Source organism: Rattus norvegicus, chromosome 10 (assembly GCF_021556685.1).
Source record: "Rattus norvegicus strain SHRSP/BbbUtx chromosome 10, alternate assembly SHRSP_T2T, whole genome shotgun sequence".
Taxonomy (NCBI): Eukaryota; Metazoa; Chordata; class Mammalia; order Rodentia; family Muridae; genus Rattus; species Rattus norvegicus.
The window spans coordinates 70,173,306-70,190,179 of record NC_141543.1 but is presented as its reverse complement, the minus strand read 5'-3'; the positions used below and the strand labels follow the sequence as shown (position 1 = coordinate 70,190,179).

At 45.2% G+C, this 16,874-nt stretch overlaps 1 long non-coding RNA gene across 1 annotated transcript; it reads left to right on the top strand.

The window, feature by feature from the left end:
- The first annotated feature begins 573 nt into the window (after window positions 1–573).
- On the top strand, window positions 574–3,427 carry LOC102552371 (uncharacterized). Its single transcript, XR_015631861.1, has 3 exons — window positions 574–860; window positions 2,330–2,830; window positions 3,261–3,427. It is a non-coding gene; the product is annotated as an uncharacterized LOC102552371 (long non-coding RNA).
- Window positions 3,428–16,874: the final 13,447 nt, after the last annotated feature.

Below are 16,874 nucleotides of genomic sequence, written 5' to 3'. Positions count from 1 at the left end.
AGCCTTTTCTGACATTCCCGGGCTGAGTCAAGGACGTTCGTATATTTCCATGGTCAGTTTGTGCGGCCTCTCATCCTGCCCAGCTTCCTCCCGGAACTGTGACCTCTCGAAGTCAAGGACTGTGCCTTTCCTATTTAGATCACCAGTGTCTAAAACAGTGCTGGCACACAGTAGGTACTCAATACATGTAAGCTGAGTGAATGAGTACATGCTTAAATGAACGGATGAGAAAATGGCTCCATGCTGATTTTGATAGGACCAGGGTAAGCTTGTCTTTTATATTTCCTGTTAAGAGCCAGTGACGGGGGTAGGCAGAGACACGAGACAGGGGCTCAGAGCCTGAACCTTTGGCAAGGGCAGCTCAGGTTCTTCCTGTGGCCATTTTTCCGTAGAAGGAGAGCAGTGAGAAATCTTGCTCCGGAGCTGGAGTCTGAGAAGGAAAACGAGCCAAGTGGTTCACCTAGACAATGGCCCGATTCTCTCTGACCGGGAAGGTGGGAGCCACAGGGAACCAGACAAACATCCTCTTCCAATTTCCTTCCTCTGCACTCGGCTCCCCTGAAGCGTCCAGCCAGAGGCACCCCGGCCCTTGCTTCATAGCAGGCGTCTTCAGACCCCAGACTGGCCCCTGAGATACTGAGGGCGGGCAGAAGCTGCTGAAAGTCTGAATCACTCCTAACCACAATGGCCTTCGAGCGACAAGAGGCTTTCTGTTTCCAGGGCCTGTTCAAAAATGGGGTTTATTTTTTATTTGTTTGGAGGAACACAGTGCTTCCACGTGTGCCTCCATGTCTAACAACGACTCGGAGTTGAGTCTAGCAGCCTGCACGGATCAAATTATTGAATTTCAGAACATCCGGGTAAGTTTTGAAAAAAAGAAAAAAGAAAAAAAAAAAAAAAACCAGCAGCAGAAATCTAAAGCTGGGGGGGGGGGATGCAGTTGTGCAGGAGCAAATGTGAAAAAGAATTTAGCAGCCCAGATGCCAGGGGGACCAGCGTGAGTCAGCTGGAGGATGTGGGTGCCAACAGCCCTGGGCAGGCCTGGAACAAGCAGAGCATCCAGAAACAGAAAGGTGCGGGATGTCTCTGCTTTAGCAGTGGTCAGACCACCCTGCAGGACCCGCTGTGTCGAAGGCCATCACGTGACAGGAAAGGGTGTATGTACTCCTAGGACAGTTGCAAAGAAGGGGGAGGAGAACAGGAGGAGGAGGAGCACTCAGGACTTAAGTTGGGTGTGGTGAAGTTGGGAGACTGAGGCTGGAAGATCAAAAATCTGAGACTAGCCTAAAGACTTGCTTGGGGAGAGAGCTTATCTCAAAGTAAACAGTGAAAAAGAGGGTCCGGAACACAGCTCAGGGGAAAGGGCTTGCCCAGCATGTGCAAAACCCTAAGTTCAAGCCTCAGTAGTGGCAAAAAGAAAAAAAAAAAATAGGAGAAAAGAGGATGAGAGAAGAAAATGGCTGGCGTGGGGCATGGGGCCACAGGATGAGAATGTGCTCGTGAACTCCTATCCACCCGTTGTGGCCTCAGCTCCCTCCTCCTCTTCTAGAAGCCTTCCTTCTCTCTCAGGAGAATCGGCCCCACCTCCACCGGAACTCCTCCTGGTCCTATGAGAATCAGGCTCCTGCAGGACAGCCCCAGGAACAAGGAGCCATGCTTTGGGGGTGTACCTGTTTTATCTCTGCCTCCCTAGTGTTTGGCAGCCTGACTGTCCTTCACGGGTGGTGTCTGACCAGTTGAATTAGTTGCCTGAAAACTGTTACAATTTTGACCATGAGGAAGAGAGACTGTTCTTTCCGGGTAGTTTTGGAAAGACGGAAGTGGAAGGCGCGGGGGGGGGGGGCATGACAAGACAGCGGACTTCAGCAAAATTCAGGAAGTGTTTATAGCAGTAGTGATGACAGCTTTATTATGTCTTACTCACGGGATGCTCCGTGATAGATGACTCTGAACAGCCTAAAGTAGCAAGAGGCACTTCATGTATTGGCTCACACAGTTCACACCAGCCAGAAACTCAGGGGCCGCACTTCATTTAGCAGCTCACACAGTTCATGCGAGCCAGAAACTCAGGAGCCAGGAAGTAAATTGGTTCTGGCAGGGCATCTCTCATGGGTTGCCATTACCTGAAAATTACAAGCCAGCACACTCACATGCCAGTTGCTATGAGGCCTGGGTTCCTCCCATGATCCTCTCTGTAGAGTGGGTTAAGTGGTGTCACAACACGGCAGCTGGCTTCCTAGAGAGCATGCCATAGAGAAAGAGAAGGAGACTGCGGTATCTTTCGTGGCCTAGCCTGACAAGTCTTTCTGTCATTTCTACAACGCTGCAGTGGGAAGAGACCGAAGAGAGGCCGCCGGGATGCTACCTGATTATAAAAGTGAGGTCATCTAGAAGCTGGGTTCGGTCCCCAGCTCCGAAAAAAAGAACCAAAAAAAAAAAAGAAAGAAAAAAGAAAAAGAAAGCTACACACATCCGAAGTACATGATGCAAATGAATTTTTGCCAAGTAAATGACTTATCACTATAAAGACAAAAAGCTAAGCTCTGTTGATATGCAGAAGGCTTCTCCACCTGGGTATCTTCCTCCATCCTGGCAGCCAGGGAAGGCCTTGGCCTGTTTTTTGTCCCATAGAAGCGGAATGTAGGTGGGCTATAAAGTCCATTGGTTCCTTGATGGAGACCATATGAGGGATATGTTTTGTTTTGTTTTTATATGTTGCCTGCATGGACACCTGTGTGCCTGTCACCACGGAGGTCAGAAGCAAGCTTCATTTCCTTTGGAAGTAGAATGATAGACAGTTGTGAGCAGCCATGTTTGGAACCAAAGTCAGGTCCTCTGCAAGGGAAACAAGTTCTCTTAACCACTGAGCCCTCTCTCCAGCCCCTAAGGGGTGTGATTAACCCAACAGCCTATATTTAAGATCTCCAGAAGCTTACTAAACAAACAGAGCAGACCCTGATAAAGCATGGTGACGTCCTTATGAAGTGTAGCCAAGCCTGAACTCCAGGGAAGGCCATGCTGCCTCCATCTCCCCCGCTTCTCCATCAGAACCAAACCCCTCTGAGAACAAACCCCATCCTAGACCAGGCTCGGGATTCACAGTTCTCCACATGGCTCAGGACCTCCTCTTCCAGCTGGGTTAACTTGTCCTAATTCTCAAGAATTTGAAGAGGGGTTGAAAAGAGGGTAAATGTGAGAACACCTTATGAATAGTCAAGTATTATTAAAACCAAAACCATGGGGCTGGAGAGACGGCTCAGTGGTTAAGAGAACTGGCCGCTCTTTCAGAAGCCCTCCCAGTTTAGATCCTAGCACCCATATGGGAGCTCACAACAGTCTGCAGCTTCAGATCTGACACCCTCATACAGATGTATATGCATGCAAAACACCAGTGCCCATAAAATAAAGGATAAATAAAGAAATAAAACCAAAGCCGTTACACTAATTTTCTTTTAAAAGAATTTTCCAATCCATTTCATTCTGGATTTTAAAAAAAAGAAAAGAAAGAAAGAAAAACTGAAAAACAAAAACAAAGAACAAAAACCATGTTTTTTTTTTAACCTGAAATATTTAATAAGCTATAAGAAGCATTTTGATTTGTGGGGAAAGATGAGACCTCAAATTGAATTCTTAAGTGCTTGGTTTGTGTTTATTACTAATTTATTTATGTGTTAAACTTTGGATGACGTGTGATAAGCTGTCTGTGTCACGGTGCTATTGATTGACCTGCATTACAAGCTGAATTAAATGTGCATTACCCTGGGCTGGTCACCGAGAAGGAAGCTTTAGAAGTTTTTGAGGGAGAGTAAATGAAGACCATTAAGGCCCTCTAGAATCGTCTCCCATGACCCTGTCACCCTGGGGAAGTTCTCCTGCAGTTGGTCACATGTATATCTTTGTCTTAATGCTTCCTCTAATGGCTTCTAATGGCTGTTCGGTCACACTGCCTACTTTGTAAAGAAACAGTTGTCTCCTTCAACCTTGTCACGGGCACATTCTAGAAGATTGGGCCTCAATGTATAGCCATATCAGACACAAAACTCCACACTGAGTTTCTGTACGAGACACTCCTCTGCTGCTGTGACGAAACACCGTATCCAGAAGCAGCTTACAGAAGGAAGATGTTATGTGATTTACGGTCCCATAGGATAAGGATATAACAAGGCTGGAAGGCAGGACAGCAGGGGGCAGGCATGACAGGTGGAGCAGAAGCCAAGGTTTCACATCTTGAACCAAAAGTGTAACACACAAGGCAGGCTGAAGATGGTGAGGGTCTTTAAGCTCTCGAAGTCTGCCTCCAGTGACATACTTCCTTTAATATGGCCACACCTCCTAAGCCTCACCAAAGAGCGCCACCTACTGGGCACCAAGTGCTCAAATGCCTAAGCCCATGGCGCACAGTTTTAATTTAAACCACCGAGCCCTCTCGTTTTATGAGGTCACTCGCTCATTGGTTCGTTCATATAACACTGGTTGAATATCAACACAGTTCCAGGCTTTGAGACAATGGCTCCTCTTCTCACTAAGTTGTAGTACTTATCTCTGGGACCAGTACTTGGGGAGGAATTACTGTTGACTTGTCCTAGGAGAATATTAAATTATTGGGAAAAGTAAAGCAGTGGAGGCCTGAATTAGGATTCTGTCCCAGCACTTCCCACATGGTGGTCTTGGTCAAGTCACGTTTAAAATTAATCGAGCATTTCTTTGGTGCCTTTTGCCCAGTTTTTGTAAATATATAATGCGTGTACAGTGTGTTGTTTATTGTGTATAAGGCACTAAGTTTAGCACAGTGATTTAATCAGTACAACAGACTATTGATTATGATTATATATAATATACACATACAATACATACATATATAATACATATATATATATATATATACATATATATATATACAGTGGTAGGATGATATCATACAGGTGAAAGCAGATACAAGATAGAACGAGGCCTGTCATTGGATGAGAAGGAAGAATGGGCAGGAGAAAAGTTTGAGGGAGGGGCTGGAGAGATGGCTCAGTGGTTAAGAGCACTGACTGCTCTTCCAGAGGATCTGGGTTTAATTCCCAGCAACCACATGGTGGCTCACAACCATCTGTAATGAGATCTGATGCTCTCCTCTGGTGTGTCTGAGGACAGCTACAGTGTACTTATACATAATAATAAATAAAATCTTTAAAAAAAAAGAAAAGAAAAGAAAAGTTTGAGGGAAGAGGAGGAGAGGCAGCAGAGAGAACATGGAGGCTGATGTTAAGATTCCTCTCTGCACATTTACAGGTTATTATGAATGTTCTTAAGGGATGGATGTGTACAGCGCTTTGAATGTCTAGGTGGGCAATTATATCTTATCAATTGGATCAGAGGTTATTGTGTTATGCGTTCTTTCATGTGCCGATTTAAGTTTAAGAGAGTGTGTGGTGGGTAGAGACACTAGGCCACCACAGAATTGGGATGTATATTTCTAACATGGTGGCAACCTGCCTTGGGAACTAGATGGATAGAGAGATTGTCACCAGGCTCAGAGAGAAGCCATTAGCAGTGTGATATGGGATAGAGCAAAGTGAGAGGCTTTGCTGACTGAGATGAAGATATCTACCAGATACCTTGGGGAACTAGTGCAAGACCTAGTGTGAGATAAAAGACATGTAGATATATATATACAGACCACCAGAAGAGGGCATCAGATCCCATTACAGATGGTTGTGAGCCACTATGTGGTTGCTGGGATTTGAACTCAGGACTCAGGAAGAGCAGTCAGTGCTCTTAACAGCTGAGCCATCTCTGCAGCCCGATTTTCTATATTCTTTTTTTTTTTTCTTTTTTTCTTTTTTTTCTGGAGCTGAGAACCAAACCCAGGGCCTTGTGCTTACTAGGCAAGCGCTCTACCACTGAGCTAAATCCCCAACTCCTCTATATTCTTATAGATTGTTTTTCCTCAAATTTGAAATGAGACCAAGCGGGGTTGGGGATTTAGCTCAATGGTAGAACGCTTGCCTAGCAAGCGCAAGGCCCTGGGTTCAGTTCCCAGCTCTGAAAAAAAATAAAAAAAATAAATAAAATGAGACCAAGGTGGGTGTGGCAATCACACTTGGAATTCCAGCACTGGGAAAGCAGAGGCAAAAAAAAAAGCAAGAGTTCAAGGTCATTCTTGGATGCTTGTAATTTGAGACTAGCCTGGGCTGCAAAGTGAAATCTTGTCTTAAAACATACAAACAAGTAAACAAACACGGTAACATACGCCTATAATCCCAACACTGAAGAGGTAAAAGCAGCAGGATTAGCTCAAAATCAGCCTGGAAAATAGAGCTGGGTAGTGCTGGAAGATGCTGGGGACAGTGACAAAGTGGAGGCCCAGGAGAGAGTGGCAAGGACCCCAGACAAACTGGATCCAGGAACACACACACACACACACACACACACACACACACACACACACACACACCTTCCTGGCCTCCTCTCCTTCCACAGTTAGGTTTATGCCCCTTAGAGCAGGAACACTGGTAATGCCAAATTCATACCCACTTGGCTCTGTAACCCAACAGGTCACAGAGCTGTTCTCTTGCAGCTCCAGAGAAACGTTTTGGGGTCTCATTCCCAGACCTGTGCCCCCGTGAGACTCGCTGTCAAGCAAGGTCAGAAAAGATGCCAATTGGATGATATAATAACAGTAGCTGGTGAGTTTCCTCACTCATTACAGTCATTTCCAGCGAGTGACATTCTGCAGGGTGGTCTTTGTCTTCTGACTGGCGGCATCTTTTCTCCCCTATTTGTTCTTCCGACTGGAAGCTCCCCTGCTGGATAGATCTGCAAGCATGGTCAGCGTACTGCTCAGGGAGAGAAGCAGGGAGAGAAACTGCCAGCAATTTCCACTGACATGGAGCATGGAGTTCACTAGGCATGGGAGAGAGAGAGAGAGAGAGAGAGAGAGAGAGAGAGAGAGAGAGAGAGAGAGAAGCACCTGTAGTTCAGTGGATGAAGGCAGTTGTGTGCGTGTCTGAAGACTGAGTTCTGAGTTCAATTTCCAGATTCCACAAGACAGCAGGACAGAACCTACTCCTAAGAGCTGTTCTCTGACCTCCATACAGGTGAGGCACACACCCACAGGCACATGATACACACACACACAGACATACACAGATAACTAAATAAATGTAATTAAAAACAAACAAACAAACCGAAAAAGCCAAAAACCAAACAACAATAATGACAGCAACAAAACAAGCAGTGGACCAGCTCTGGGTTCTGTCATTCGGAACCTGAATGATACAGACTGCCCTGACGGCTACGCTGTGGTTCATATGTTCGCTCTCTTTCTCTCTTCCTCTCTTCCTCTCTCTCTCTCTCTCTCTCTCTCTCTCTCTCTCTCTCTCACACACACACACACACACACACACACACAAGAAAAAATAAAATTTAAAATTTATAGACAATCAAAAACAGGGTGAGAACTAACTGCTGAATGTCAAAGTTATAAAAATAAAAAGTAATAAATAAATAATCAAGATAGAGATCAATTTAAAACACCAGATTAGGGGCTGGAGAGATGGCTCAGTGGTTAAGAGCACTGACTGCTTTCCCAGAAGTCCTGAGTTCAAATCTCAGCAACCACATGGTGGCTCACAACCATCTGTAATGGGATCTGATGCCCTCTTCTCGTGTGTCTGAAGACAGTGACAGTGTACTCATACATATAAAATAATAAATAAGTCTTTAAAAAGAACCCCACCAGATTATTTGTCCAGTGTAATGACGAATTCCTTTAATCCCAGCACTCAGGAGGCAGAGGCAAGCATATCTCTGAGTTCAAGGTCAGGCTGGTCTTCAGAGAGAGAGTTCTCGGATGGACGGCCAGGGCTATAAAGTGAAATCCTGTCTTGAAAAGACAAAACAAACAAAACAAAAACCCCAAATTCCAACCATAGCCCTCTGACCCCTACATGTACATGCACAGTGAGAAGACTTTTATACGAGTGAGTGCACACACTTCAATCAAACAAAAAAACTCTGAAGATAGCAATACTTATGTGGCCAGCCAAGACTTCACTGTTTATGCAAAAATAAAAAAAGAAAACTTTTAAAAAGCCAGTCCATCCATCTCATTGGCATGCAAGCTTACTTTAATCCCTAAAAAATGGTAAAATTGTGTGGGCATCAAAGAATTTCTTTGATGAGTCAATTTCTTTATGATTTATTATCAGTATTTGATTTTTATACCTAATTTGTCTGTCTGTCTAACTCAGGTTGCATGACAGTTTTCCAGGCAACAATGGGTTGATACACTGAGCATGGTAGCATTTACCTGTTAGCAGATAGGGAAGAAGCGGAGAATAGTTTGAGTTTGAGGCCAGCCCGGTGTCCAAGTCCAGTCTCAAGCTAGTCCTAGCCATATAAGCACTTCTCTCAAAATAAGATTAAAGAAAGAAAGAAGGTGGAGAGTGTTAGTGGAATTTTTCTTTCATTTTACCTTTTTGTTTAAGCAAGGTCTCATGCAGTCCAAGAGTCACATAGCAGTGGTCTTATAGCCATGACGACACTGAACTCTGAGTCTCCTGCCTACATTACAAACCACATGTCACCATTTCTTACTAGAAAGAGGAATTTACAACTAAAGAAAAGCTTTTGGGGGCGGGGACCTGGAGAGATAGATGGCTCAATGGTTAAGAGCACTGACTGCTCTTCCAGAGGTCCTGAGTTCAATTCCCAGCAACCACATGGTGGCTCACAACCATCTGTAATGAGATCTGATGCCCTCTTCTGGTGTGTCTGAAGACATCGATAGTGTACTCACATATATAAACTAAATAAATAATTCTTAAAAAAAAAGAAAAGCTTATATGAATAGGGTGAAATGACACATGCCTACAATTCCATAATTTAGGAAGTTGAGGCAGAATAATTAGGAGTTCAAGGTCATCCTCAGTTTGAGACCAGTGGGACACATGAAATTCTATATCAAAAAAAAAAAAAGAATTCTCTAGATCTCAGCCCTATTACTCCATAGAGTAGATATATCATCAAACAATGAAGATGATTAGAGGACTAAGGCAGAGGTTATAAAAACAATAACCATGACCATGAGAAAGATAATGTAAACTTCAAATTTAAATATTTATTTATCTAACATTGTGTGTGCGCGTGATATGTGGGGCGTGGGGAACACACTGCAACTGCACACCAGAGCAGCTCAGAGGGCCACCTTATGAAGTCAGTTCTCTTCTTCAACCTTTACCTGGGTTCTGAATCAAACTCATGTACTCAGTACTGCCAGTTTACTCCCTAGCCCCCCACTCCCTGGGAGGTCTCTTATCTTTGAGACATAGTTTCACTATGTAGCCTTGACTGTCACTGTGTAGACAAAGCTGGCCAAGTTTGTGTGTGTGTGTGTGTGTGTATGTATGAGGATTTTTATCTGCCTGTATGTCTGAGCATTGTGTGCATGCAGTGCTCACAGAGGCCAGAAGAGGGCGCCAGAGCCCCTGGGACTGGAATTACAATTACCTGTAAACTGCTATTGGGGATGCTTCTGGCTAAGATTTAAAATTCTTTTCTCCCTCTCCCCAACAAAATTTTATTAATTATTTGAGAATGTCATACAATGTACCCCATAACACTCTCTTCCCATTTCTCCGAGACCCACCCTCCCACACTTGTGCCTTTCACTTCAAAAACCCACTAAGTCCAATTTGTGTTGCCCTATTAGATCCATTGGAGCATGGTCTAACTCTTGTGGCCAGCCCCGAAATTAGAAAATTGAGTTCTTCCCTGCTCCCCCACCCCCACCCCACCCCACCCCGCGCTGGAAGCCATCAACTGTGAAAAGTTGATCTTTATCACAGTTTTTAAAGACTCTTCAATAGCTTCATATCTAGAAAGTTTCTTTTGGGGGGATGGGAGGTGGAGGGTGCCTTCAATGTCTCTCATTCTCATTTATGACTCTGCAGTCAGTGATACCACTGCAAAAGAAGCTTCCTTGTCCAAAGCAGCAGGCAGCACAGATCATGTACTTCCACTTCAACTTGGCTGCAGTACAGATCGCAGACATAAACATGGCCTCCGGTGGCAGCATGGACCACAGAAGTCTTTCAAGGAGACTCAGTCCAGGAAATGTACTATTCTCCATCTTGGATATTTTGTTGTTGCAGAATCAAGGTGATCCTGCAGTTGGGCAGCACGACGTGTGTGTGTGTGTGTGTGTGTGTGTGTGTGTGTGTGTGTGTGTGTGTGTGTGTGTGATTGGAGCCGGACCTCTAGGCTGTTCACCACCCTGCTCTTGGCAGCGGCTGCCCCATCTGCATCCCAGATACAACCGTCATGCTCGCAGCCCTCTCCTCTCCCCAGGAGGTCGAGTAAGCGTGAGGGGCAGCACAGCAGCTCCCCAACTGTGGATCATGGCGTCTCTGGCCTATAGAGCAGCAACAAGGGAGGCAAGCGTGTGGTGGCCCGAACCTCCTGGCAGCCTGAGGACCTGCACCAACCACGACACCGCCTCATCTCTAGTTCGGTTTCTCTCCGCCTCACAGGCCACTCTATTCCTCCACCGTCTGTTTTTCTTAAGTATTTTTTCTTTCTTTTCTTTTTTTTTTTTTCGGAGCTGGAGACCGAACCCAGGGCCTTGTGCTTGCTAGGCAAGCACTCTACCACTGAGCTAAATCCCCAACCCCTTTCTTAAGTATTTTTAATACCTTTAAAAAACATCTTCCTATGAGACCTGGCTTTTCAAAGTTGGTCCAGAAATATTGTGCACAAACATGCCTGGCCTAAAATTATTTTCTTAATTTTTCTCTCTCCCCCTCCTTTCTCTTCCCTTCCCTTCCCTTCCCTTGACCCCCTGTGTGTGTGTGTGTGTGTGTGTGTGTGTGTGTGTGTGTGTGCCACATCCATGCAGGTGCCCAAGAAGGCCAAAAGAGGTTGTCAAATCCCCTGAAACTGGAGGACTGGAGTTACAGGTAATTGGGTCCTCTTGAAGTACAGCAAGAACATTTAACCACTAAGAGATCTCTCCAGCAATCCCTGACTCCTTCTTCTTTCCTTCCTTTCTTCCCTTCTCCTCTCTCTCTCCTTTCTTTCTTTTTTAAAGATGTATTTATTTTATGTATATGAGTACACTACAGCTGTCTTCAGACACACCAGAAAAGAGCATCAGATCCCATTACAGATGGTTGTGAGCCACCATGTGGTTGCTGGGATTTGAACTCAGGACCTCTGGAAGAAAGTCTGTGCTCTATAATCACTGAGCCATCTCTCCAGTCCTCCTTCCTTTTGTGTGTGTGTGTGTGTGTGTGTGTGTGTGTGTGTGTGTGTGTATGATATGTATGTGTGTCTGGTGTGTGTGTGGGTGTGGTGTGTGTGTTTATATGGTGTGTGTGTGTGGTGTGTGTGTGTGTGTATGGTGTGTATGTGTGTCTGGTGTGTGTGGGTGGGTGTGGTGTGTGTGTGTGTTTATATGGTGTAGTGTATGGTGTGTGTGTGTTTGTAGGATATGTGTGTGTGTGTATGGTGTGTTTGTGGTGCGTGTGTGTGTTTGTATGGTGTGCGTGCGAGTGTGTGTATTTGAACCCAGGCCATCTGCTGCTTAGCCCCATCCTCAGCCGCTCACTCTCACCCTGGATCACCCCATTTAGTATGTCAGAGGCTTTTTGTTTTGCTTGTGGTGCCAGCAATCACACTCAGGGTACTGTTCACACTGGGAGTGCACTCTACCAGAGCTCCAGCCCCAGCTCGGCTTAAAAGGATGCTCTTCTACAGATAATTTAAGTGTTCACTCACCCTGTGGAGAGTCTCTGTAAATCTGAGTTTGCTGACAACAATGCATTTCCAGGGACAGGTCCTGGGCTGTTACTACACGACTGACTGAGTGACTTTGGGAGAGTTTCATAAACACACTGATAAGGGGCTCAGTGGCCCAGCTCTGGCCTGGCATAAGCAAAGCCTATCTTCAATCTCTAGGACCACAAAACAACCTCTTCTGAACAAATCATGAACCACACTTTTTTCATCCCTAAAAAGAAGGATTTAGACTCCATGGGCCATAAACCTCAACTGTAAGATTTGGGCCCGCATGTAGCTCAGTTGTAGTGAGCTCACTGGCTTGCTGGGGTTTGAACCTCAGAAGCTCATAAAGTCAGGCAGGATGACACAAGCCTATAATCCCAGCACTTGGAAGACCAAGAAGAGGATCAGAAAGCCCATGTCATTCTTGGCTATGTAGTTCAAGGCTCATCAAGAGGTACATGAGGTGTATTTAAGAAAAATTTAAACGAATAAATAAAATTCTGAATTTGCTGGTTAACTTAAAAAAAAAAAACAAAACAACAAAAAACCAAACCACCCAGGCAGTGCAATAGCAAACATTGCCAGCAGAGGGCAGGAGAAGTCCCTTAAAGCTCAGATCCACTTCCTGGTTTTCAGTGTTCTGTGGCTGGTTTTCCTGTTCCTTTGCTTAGCCATGTATTGTGTGCTTTTGCCTTATTTGTCAAACATAAAAACCTTTCCTCCCCGATGGGCGAAGGGAATTGCTTGGCAGCAGGTGATATACGGGGTGGTTTTATAATCAGGGTGAATGTCAATAGGCTTACCACAGCAGAGTCTTGTCTACCAAACCTTTTTGTTGGTTTTTGATTTTGAAGGCAGGTTCTGCCTATGGAAGGAGCCCAGACTGGTCTGGAAAAAGGTGGTCCTCCTGATTCAGCCTCCCTAGCCCTGGGATTAAAACAACCACACCGCTGCCTACTCCCCTGCTGCCCCATCTGTTATTTTTTGGGACAGAGTCTCACTAAGTAGTTCTATCTTTGTATGAACCAGACCAGCCTTGAACTCCTGGAGTCTGCCTGCCTCTGCCTCCCCAGTAGTTACCGGTGACTGTAGGTGTGGGGAACTGAACTCAGGTCCTCTGTAAGACTACTAAATATGGCTGGAGAGATGGCTCGGCTGTTAAGAGCACTGACTACTCTTCCAGAGGTCCTGAGTTCAAATCCCAGCAACTACATGGTGGCTCACAACCATCTGTAATGGGATCTGATGCCCTCTTCTGGTGTGTCTGAAGATAAATAAAATAAATAGGTCTTAAAAAAAAAAAGTACCGGGCTGGAGAGGTGGCTCAGCGGTTAAGAGCACTGACTGCTCTTCCAGAGGTCCTGAGTTCAATTCCCAGCAACCACATGGGGCTCACAACCATCTGTAATGAGATCTGGTGCCCTCTTCTGGTGTGTCTGAAGATGTACTTATATATAATTAATAAATACATAAATCTTTAAAAAAAAAAAAAGTACCAAATACTCTTAACTTCTGAGCCATCTCGCCAGCTCCTGGCTTACCATAAAAACACACACACACACACACACACACACACACACACACACACACACACATATACACACACACATATTTATATATATATATATACACACACACACACATATATATATCAGCAAAATTCTTCTCAAACTTGGATATAGCTGATATTTCTCTCTTCCATTTTCAAAAAAAAAAAAAGCCTTTGAAGGCTATGGTGATGCCTGGAATCCCACCACTCTGGGGCTGAAACAGGAAGATCCCTACACATTTAGGGTTAGCCTGGGGTACATATTGAATATTATGCTAAACAGAGCTACATGGAAAGACCCTGCCTCTAGAAGGAAAACAAGTACTGCTACTAATAATGGCACAGGCACAGAATGGAAACCGCTCCACTAGGTAAAAGAACAAGACAAGGGCTGGAGAGATGCTCAGAGGACCTGGTTTTTTTTTTTTAAAGGTTTATTCATTTATTAAATATAAGTACACTGTAGCTGTCTTCAGATACACCAGAAGAGGGCATCAGATCTCTTTACAGATGGTTGTGAGCCACCATGTGGTTGCTGGGAATTGAACTCAGGACCTCTGGAAGAGCAGTCGGGTGCTCTTAACCGCTGAGCCATCTCTCCAACCCGAGGACCTGGGTTTAATTCTATGCACCCACATGGTGGTTCACAACCACTGTAACTCCAGTTCCAGGGGCTCTGACCCCATCTTCTGACCTTTGTGGGCACCAGAGCATGGATGTGGTGCACAAACATGCATGCAGGTCAAACATCCACACATAAAATAAGATAAACCTTATATGTAAAAAACCCAGCAAGATAAACCAAATGGTAGATGGTTCATGCCTGTAATTTTCAGCACTGGAGAAGATCAGGAGTTTGACCCTGTTTCAGAGACAGAGAAAGAGGGAGAGAGAGAGAGAGGGAGAGGGAGAGGGAGAGGGAGAGGGAGAGGGAGAGGGAGAGAGAGAGAGAGAGAGAGAGAGAGAGAGAGAGAGAGAGAGAGAGCGAGCCCCTGTGGTAGCATGTGTCTTTTATTCCAGAACTTGGGAGGCAAAAGCAGGAAGATCTCTGTGAGTCCAGGCTAATCAGGACTACATCCACATTAGTGAGATCCTGGCTAAAAGAAAGTTGGGCTGGAGAGATGGCTCAGCAGTTAAGAGCACCCAACTGCTCTTCCAGAGGTCATGAGTTCAATTCCCAGCAACCACATGGTGGCTCACAACCATCTGTAAAGAGATCTGATGCCCTCTTCTGGTGTATCTGAAGACAGCTACGGTGTACTTAGATATATAATAAATAAAATAAATCTTTAAAAAAAGAAAAGAAAAAAAAAAAAAAAGAAAGTGACAGAAAGAACAAGAGTCCCCTGTAAGGTCTGTCAGAGGATGACATGAGATGTATAAAAAGATGTTAGTACAGAGCCGCCACAGGTTCAATGAATAATGAGGAACTGGGTACAGGGCATCCATGCACCAAAGTCCCCATTACTCAGGGCCCTGAGGCAGGGGGATTATTGGAGCTAAGGAGTTCCAGAAACACTGGGTAAAATAGTAGAATTGTCTCAAAAACCAAACCAAGACAAAAAAGGGCTGTGTGTGAGGGTTCCTGGGCTCTGCTACTTTTATAGTGAGTTCCTGTCCTTTGTGTGCGGGGAGACAGGATCTCACAGTATAGCACAGGCTGGCCTGGAACTCTCTATGCAGCTCACCTAGAGCTCAGCAATCTTCCTGCCTCAATCAATTCTGGCGTTGCACTGAGTTGCCTGCTCCCAGAAGACTGTTCATCTCGGGGATTCATTTTTGACCTCTGAATGTGTTTTGTCTAGCCACTTTTACTGGCTAGGTTTATGTCAACAAGCTAGAGTCAAGCAAGAGTCTCTCTTGACACCGAGAAGAGGGAGCCTTATTTTAGAATTTTCTCTCAGTTCAGGCTGGCCGTGTGGTGGTGGCACACACAATCCTAGCACTCAAGAGGCAGAGGCAAGTGGATCTCTTAGTTCGAGGCCAGCCAAAGCTACACAGAGATCCTGTCTTGGAAAACAAAAACCAATGAACCAAACAGATCAGGGTGTAGACAAGCCTGTAGGACATTTTCTTTTTTTTTCTTTTTTCTTTTTTTTTTTTTTTTCGGAGCTGGGGACCGAACCCAGGGCTCTACCACTGAGCTAAATCCCCAACCCCTGTAGGACATTTTCTTAATTAGAGATAGACAGGTGGTGCCATGCCTAGGCTGGTGGTCCTGGGGTCTATAGGAAAGCAGGCTGAGCGAGCCGTGAGGAACAAGCCTGTAAGACGTATTCTTCCTGGTCTCTGCATCAGCTCCTGTCTCCAGGTCCCTGTCCAGGTTCCTCTCATGAGGAAGCATAAACTGAACACATACTTTCCTCCCCAGGTTTCTTTGGTCATGGCGTTTTATTGCAGCAATAAAAATCCTAATTGAGACTCTGCTTACTGTCATTACTGCATCCTTTCCCCTGTTGTGACAGCTCCTCCAGGACAAGGTCCTGCTCTACGAGACTGGGCAGACCAGGTTGTGAGAAGAGCCCAGAAGAGCAGCTCCATATGGCCAGCAGGAGAGAGAAGCTGGGTCATGCTGGGCTTCCAAAAAGAAATGTGTACACTGCCAGACAGAGAGGCAATGAGTTCCCAAACTCATCCATCTCCAGTTTGTTCCTTAGGGACCTCCCAAGATGCACACTCAAAACCTAAGATGAGAGATGGCAGGCAGGTGTGGTGGCACAACCCTAGAATCTCAGCACTCAGGATGCCGAGGTTAGACAATCACAAGTTCTGAGCCAGTCTGGACTACATAATCCGAAAGCCCCCAAAACTCTAAAAGTTCAAGTAACATAAAAATCTCCATTTCTTCTGCCTTCCACTGACCGTTACTCAAGGGACAAGAAAGTAGGAGGAAGAGTTGATTCAAAGAGAAACTTCCCGCTTCCTTTTAAAGACCTAATTCCTGCTGCACAAGTCCTTCCGAAGGCCAGCCACGTTTTCTTCCTCTGGCTCTGGACTAGAAAGGCCTGGTGTGACAGAGCAGCAAGTTCTGCATTTGAGAACTGGGAAAAGAGCTCATCTGTGGCTGCTAGTCAGTGGTGCTGACTTTCTCCAAACACAGTACCCGTGCCTGCCAATGTAATTTCATGTTTTGTTTTGATGTGTGTGTGTACATGCAGGCACACATGCATGGTGGTACATGTTGAATTCAGTTTCCTCAGGTACCAAGCTTGTTCATATCCCCCCCTGTGCTAGGTTCTGCCTGCCAGCAACCTCGTTCTTGGGTCCCCCTCCCCACATGAGCTCACACCCCTCTATCCTATGCTTTCTCACCTCCACCCCTCTAAGATTTATTTCTTTATTTTATGTATGTAAGTACACTGTTGCTCTCTTCAGACACACCAGAAGAGGGCATCAGATCCCATTACAGATGGTTGTGAGCCACCATGTGGTTGCTGGGATTTGAACTCAGGACCTCTGGAAGAGCAGTCAGTGCTCTTAACCTCTGAGCCATCTCACCAGCCCCTCAGGTTCCTTTTCTTTTTTTTTTTTTTTTTTTTTTGGTTCTTTTTTT